This window comes from Aquarana catesbeiana, linkage group LG01 (assembly GCF_042186555.1).
Source record: "Aquarana catesbeiana isolate 2022-GZ linkage group LG01, ASM4218655v1, whole genome shotgun sequence".
Classification (NCBI taxonomy): domain Eukaryota; kingdom Metazoa; phylum Chordata; class Amphibia; order Anura; family Ranidae; genus Aquarana; species Aquarana catesbeiana.
The window spans coordinates 984,275,165-984,281,499 of NC_133324.1; positions in this window are offsets into that span (position 1 = coordinate 984,275,165).

Genomic DNA, 6,335 nt, shown 5'->3' on the forward strand with positions numbered 1-6,335 from the left:
CAGTTCAGCCGCCTCCCTCTTGTGTCTTCTGGTAGAGATCTGATCCATCAGAAGAGACACAGAAGTCTGCGGAAGATTTACCCCCCTCGGGGTATTATCAGAGGAACCCAACACCTCTGCACTCTGATATACATTCTTACACATTTCTACCAAACTTTACATGAACACAGGAATTTATAGTTCCCATACATTGCAATACATGATATAGCTGGAGGACTACGTCATAGTAAGGCTCCATGCACAGTAGATGTTCAAAAATGGGTGAAAATACATTGGATAAAAAAATGCTGATATTTAGCGTTTTTTGCCAGTGTTTTTGCCGTGTTTAGAAGCTTAACAACAAACCTGATTAAAGTCTATGGGACTCAAACTGGAAAAATCAAAAGTGCCCATTTTGAAGGCTAATATGCAAGTTATTGGGCAACCAGCCAGCGCTGATTAATAGTCCGTGGACAGACATGCTCTTTTATCTGTCACAAAACCTCCAGCAGCAGTGAATGCCCCTCTGAAAGCACGCTGGATGTAGGGCAGCCCAGCAGCTCAATTGCATACTAGGCATGTTCTGGCCAGTGGTCTATTCTCATGACCCAGAAACAGAGTGGATCATAAACTGTAAAGCTCTCCATGTCTGTTTTTGCCCCTAGATAATTTCCTACCATATGATGCAGATGATGCTGATGGGATGTGGAAGCTGACAGCCCTGGGTACCAAGGACTGGAAATGTATCACTGAAGCAGCCTCCATCTCCACCGCTCCTCTCTTGACCAGCAGAAGCCTCAAAACTATGTTTTCCACCAGACTGTAACCTACCAGAGTCTAGAAAGGTGTTACATAAACTCCTACTTAAGGTGTCCTAAAGATATTTTATGCTTTGCTCCCTCTATGGGGACGGGATGAGTTGCAAGACTTTCCCATTAACGGTGGTCAAGGAGGGTTGCCAATCAATAGTGAATCTTCTCCTTGATGCCACAAATTCTTGGGTCCTTTCGCAGGCTTTGAAGAATGAGGGAGACCATGCACTGCTAGTTTGCAGAGGCGTGAGAAGCAGAGTCCTCATGGTCACTGAGGATTACAGTATCAAGAACTGCCTCCTCCCAGCCACGTACTACTCCCAAGGGTTCTGGGGAAGGAAAACCATCTCTTAAGGTTTGAGGTATGTCTTCCTCTGCTTCAATGCCTCCATAACTGCCAGAATCCTCCTCCTCCCTCTCCTCTTGTGTATTCTGTGGCATCACAAGAATGGTGTCTGCATAAAACAGGCCTTGATAGGATAGGAAGTCCTCCTCTTCCTTCCGCTGCTCTGCCTCGAGTGTCCTGTCCATAATACCATGCAGAATCTGCCCAGGAGGAACACAACAGGGATTGTGCCACTGATACATGCATTGTCATGGCTCCCCATCCTTGTTGCCTCCTCAAATGGTGACAGTACAGTGCATGAATCCTTTTTCAGCAGCCATTGGCGTGGAAAAAAAAAACAGAGCCAGGCTGAGACTGTTGTTGTGCCGTACTCACACAGGTACTTGTTGATGGCCCTCTGCTGCATGTGCAGCCGCTGCAGCATTGCCAAAGTTGAGTTCTACCTGGTTCAACAGGCTCAAGGTGGCATGGTTATGGGGGTTTGTGGGCTGGGGGCTTATCAGAATCTGGAAGCGCCCTTTAACAAGGTTGCCCCCAGATCCAACCCCCATGTGAATAATTAGAGGGCATACAGTACCCCTGTTCATTCACCAAAAAAAGTGTAGCGTAAATAAAGACAGGAGGCAGTTTTTGACAATTCCTTTAATAAAAAGACACAATGTCCCCTGGTGTAGATCCATCATCAATCACGATGAACGCCGGCTGTCAACCCAGATTAAAAAAAGTTTGCACACAATGAAGACTCTCATCATCTGACAGCTCCACCACCTCCCGCTGCTAAATATACCAAGAGGTATCCCCCTGTGACATCCTCAAACCAGCATTCCCCAGCTGATGACATCACAAGGGGTGGGGTCACTCAGTGACATTGTCAGGTGGCCCCTCCCCTTAGTTTATTTAGAGTTGGGAGGCTTTTCCCTTTTCTGGGTTGGCGGCCGGCATTCATTGTGATTGATAATGGATCTTCACTGAAGGACATTGTTTTTTTTTTTAATAAAGGACTTGTCAAAAACTGCCTTTTGTCTTTATTTACACCACACTTTTTTTTACTGGTGACTGAATAGAGGTACCCCCTACTCATTCACATGGGGGGCAGGATGTGGGGGCCAATTGTTATAAAGGGCTTCCAGATTCAGATAAGCCCCTTGCTCGCAGACGCCCATAACCAACGGTCAAGGTTGTGGGGAAGAGGACCTTGTCCTCATCAACATGGGGACAGGGTGTTTTTTGGGGGGGAGGGCACCCCCCATGTTGAGGGCATGTGGCTTGGTAAGGTTTAGGAGGAGGGAAAAGCAAGCTTTCCTGGCCGGCCAGGCTGCATGCTTGCTATGCATACTAGCTCATTATGCCTTTGTCTTGCAGGTTTTATTGGGGGGGGGGGTTTAGGGTGTACAACCACTTTAACAAATAGCTATTCACTGGTTATTAAGGATGCCAGGCGGCCACAAGCTAAGACAAACAAATGGTGCTTAGGAGCTGTTAGCAGTGTTTAAGAACTTCTAGGAGCTGTCAGCTTTCTTTTGTGCTGGCAAATCGCTCCCATGACGTGTGTCTCCATGTGAGAAGACATTTAGGAGCATGGCTGCTCATCCCTGATGTTGGATATAAAGGATTTGCATTTGTAAGGACGCTTACTACAAGACCAAGGACTGGTGGGAAATCTTTCTAATAGGTATACCCTACACATACTGAGAGGACTATTCAGCCATCAGCAGATGCCCAATCCAGGACACCATCACGTTATATCACACAGTGCCAATCTAAAGATATCCATCGATGCCTGTATTAACCTATCTTAAGGTGAGAGTTCTGGGAGCCTGCTAAGATCGGGACTTTCCACATATGATCTACATATTTTTCCCATATATTGGACACAGCCAATTCATTTAATACTATGAACATTGTTATTTTTATTTCATTTTATTTTTGTCACATCACTGACATATTTATTCATTGATTTTGTATAATTAGTTGCACATATTATCCACGGATTTTTTCTACACATTGGACACAAATTGATCCACTTTTTTATTATGAACTTTTTATTATGAATTTTTCATTTTAATATTTATCGTATATCACGTCACTGGTATATTTATCTATTTATTAGTTTAGTATATTTTATTTCACATTATATGTATTCATCACGGTTCACACCATAAGGTGATAGATTTGATGCGCAAAATCTCTCCATTTCCATATTACTAGAGTGCAATGTGAACACTTTTGTTTTTGCTGCAGCTCATAGAAGACATCATCACATTAAAGCGGTTGTATACCCGCAAAAATTTTTTTTTTTTCTACCCCTGTAAAGCAAAAGGCATAATGAGCTAGTATGCACCGCATATTAGCTCATTATGAAATACTTACCTTAGAACGAGGCGTCGGTATCTTACCTGGTCCACGCCGAGGGAGCTGTCATGTTGCCTCGGCATGTCTTCCGGGTATTGCGGTTCCAGCGCTGTGAGTGGCTGAAACCGCAATGTCGTCACTCCCACGCATGCGCGCGGGAGATTTCTTACTCGGCAAGGTCCGGCAGTTGCCGGCCTTCAGCCGAGAATCCCCTGTGCGCATGCGCCGCTGCAGTTAGCGGCTCATCGCAAGGGGAATATCTCCTAAACCGTAAAGGTTTAGGAGATTTTTTTTTACCTACAGGTAAGCCTTATTATAGGCTTACCTGTAGGTAAAAGTAAATAAAATGACTATACAACCGCTTTAAGTTGAACACTAATTTTCAAGTTAGATTATTTTATTGTCACCATTCCATCATTTCTCAGAATAGCGCGAAGGACATTTTCACTTTTTGTTCTTGAGTAGAAAATTGGTGTCCAAAGGGTGGTAATAAATAAAGTGTACTCAGACTGGTCTGGAGTGGTAAGTGAGGTACCCCAAGGTCCTGTCTTGGGACCAAGTCTATTCAACTTATTCATAAATGATATAGAGGATGGGATAAATAGCTCAGTTTTTACAGACGACACAAAGATAAGCAGGGCAACAACTTCACATCAGGATATGGGAAATTTTACAGAAGGATCTGAATAAAATAATGGAGTGGACAACTACATGGCAAATGAGGTTTAATGTGGAGAAATTTAAAGTGATGCACTTGAGGGCTAAAAACATAAATGCAAACTACTCACTAGGAGGAGAACCTCTGGGGGGGATCAAGGATGGAGAAGGATCTGGGGGTCCTAGTAGAAGACAGATTGAGCAATAGCATGCAATGCCAAGCTGCACCTACCAAAGACGGCAGAATATTAGCATACATAAAAACGGGGATATACTCCAGAGATAGAAGAATAATCCCACCACTTTATAAAACTCTGGTTAGGCCACATGTGCAGCATTCTGTCCAGTTCTGGTCACCAGTCCCCAGGAAGGATGTGCTGGAGCTGGAGGGAGTCTAAAGAAAGGCAACAAAACTAATAAGGGGACTGGAGGATCTCCATTACGAGGAACGACTACAAGCACTAAATGTATTCTCACAGGAGAAGAGACGCTTAAGAGGAGATATGATAGGGATTTACAAATATCTCAATGGTCATCCCAGCGCAGGAAAAAAATGATTCAGTCTCAGGAAGTGTAAGAGGACACGGGGCCACAAAATGAGATTGGAGGAGAAGAAGTTTCACCTTAAGCTATGTAGGGGCTTTTTCACTGTAAGGACAATAAGGATGTGGAACTCTCTTCCACAATTGGTGTCAGTGGGAAGTATGGATATTTTTAAAAGACTCTTGGACATGCATCATATTGAACACAATATACAGGGATATGGGAAATGATTACCGACACTGAATCACGTACACCTACACAGGTTGGACTGGATGGACTAACAAAAATAGGACTCAGCGCTCGTATGGGAAGGCGCCCTGGAGGTGTACACAGACCACGAGGTAAGATATAGGAAACCAAAAAAGGGATTAAAAATGTCTCTCAGTGAGAGGGACAATGTACATAGTAGAAGTCTATGAAAGGAGGAGAATCCATGTTCCAGCACTAAGGGCAGCCAGTGTGAAGAGCTAGAAGCAGTCTCTGCAAGGCAACAAGGAAAAGGACACAGCGCCTCTAAGTGCAGTATTGAGGGACCATTTCATGATAAAAGCAATTAACAAAATAATCACAAATAGAGCATGAATGTTCACTTCCGGGTATGGGATGAAAGGAGGAGACTTCGCTTCCAGGGCATGCGTACTCCTTCCTCAGGCCATCATGCTCCGGACACGAAGTCACCTCCTTTCACCCTGCACCCGGAAGTGACGTCACCCCCCGATCTGCCTGCATTTTGTATAGGCTGCGAGTGCTGAAATCCACCCGTGCGAGCTGCCAGCTGCACCCCAGAGACACGGACATCCAGGAGTGACCACCCCCGGATCCTACTGCAGGATTACTATTGATTACAATGCGTACATTCATGCTCCCTTTGTGAGTAGTTTGTTAATTGCTTTTATCACTAAATGGTTCCTTAATACTTCACTTAGAGGCGCTGTGTCCTTTTCCTTGAAATGGATGGACTATTGTCTTTATTAAACCTTACCTACTATGTAACTATGTAACAAAGCATCTGCTAGGAGCTTAAAAATAAGCTAGTGCTCATGGAGCCGAATCCCTCTCTGGCCAGTCCCTACTCTACTCTGCAAAATGAAAATTACTTACTTATAGCATACTTCAGTGGATACAGTGATAATATGGAGTCCGGATCACCAGGCAGCCATGTTGGGATAAAGCAAATTTATTTTGAAAAAAGTAAAAGAAAAAATGTATTACATCATTAAAAATAATCCAAATGGTCCATCTACTCTGGTAGAAATAAAACTTTGGCTCACCGCCAGCATTACCCTTGTCCAATAACATTGTTCAAAGTCCCCACCTGCTCCAGGAGTCCAAGGAGTCAGCTGTGTCTCAGCAGCAAACAGCACACAGCTCCTTTTCACAAACATGTCCTGCCCCCCCCCCACACCTCATGGACACCGGCTGTAACCTTCCTGCCCTTCTCATACATCTCTCACAGGTGGTTTAGTCACTAAATCTGCTCATCCCAGGAGCCTGCATTCACTATATTTGCTCTCCCCAGGACCCTGCATTCACTATATCTGATCTCCCCAGGACTCTGCACTAACTATATCTGATCTCCCCAGGAGCCTGCAGTCACTATATCTGCTCTCCCCAGGAGCCTGCAGTCACTATTACTGATAAACCCA